We start from the raw sequence: 789 nt of genomic DNA, 5'->3' as shown, positions 1-789 counted from the left end.
ATAAGATTCTGACCTAATTTGTTACATAAAGAAACGTTTTTATGGCAGAGAACGATACTTTCGTTCTAATCTCATTCCTTATATAATGGAACGTTTTTATAGCAAATAAGATTCTGACCTAATTTGTTACATAAAGAAACGTTTTTATGGCAGAGAACGATACTTTCGTTCTAATCTCATTCCTTATATAATGGAACGTTTTTATAGCAGATAAGATTCTCTGACATTCTCATCTCTTTTTACATAATGTAACGCTTTTATAGCATAGAACGATACTGACGTTCTAATCTCATGCGTTACACATAATGGAACGTTTTCATAACAAATAATCACTGACGTTCTGATCTAATTCGCGACATAATTGGACTTTTCTATAGCAGAGAACAATACTGACGTTCTAATCTCATTCGTTACATAATGGGACATTTTGTCATTTTATGGGAACTAACAGTTTGAAATTTAAACGTGGAAAGTTCTGCTGTTTTATTTGTAAAATTAAAATGGCTAACCAGTTTTATATATCTTAAAACCCTACGTATTAGTTTTATATATCCTAAAACCCTACGTATTAGTTTTATATATCCTAAAACCCTACGCATTAGTTTTATATATCCTAAAACCCTACGTATTCGATTCTACTTATTCTCCATGGTCGTTTTCTTTTCAGGCCCGGCATGGCCAGGTGGTTAGGGCGCTTGACTCGCAATATGAGGGTCGTGGGTTTGAATTCCTGTCCCATCAAACATTCTCTATCTATCAGCCGTGGAGACGTTATTATGTTACGGTCAA

The sequence above is a fragment of the Limulus polyphemus genome, unplaced genomic scaffold, assembly GCF_000517525.1.
Source record: "Limulus polyphemus unplaced genomic scaffold, Limulus_polyphemus-2.1.2 Scaffold3141, whole genome shotgun sequence".
Lineage (NCBI taxonomy): Eukaryota > Metazoa > Arthropoda > Merostomata > Xiphosura > Limulidae > Limulus > Limulus polyphemus.
The sequence above is the reverse complement of the archived record's forward strand: the minus strand, read 5'-3'. Positions refer to the sequence as shown.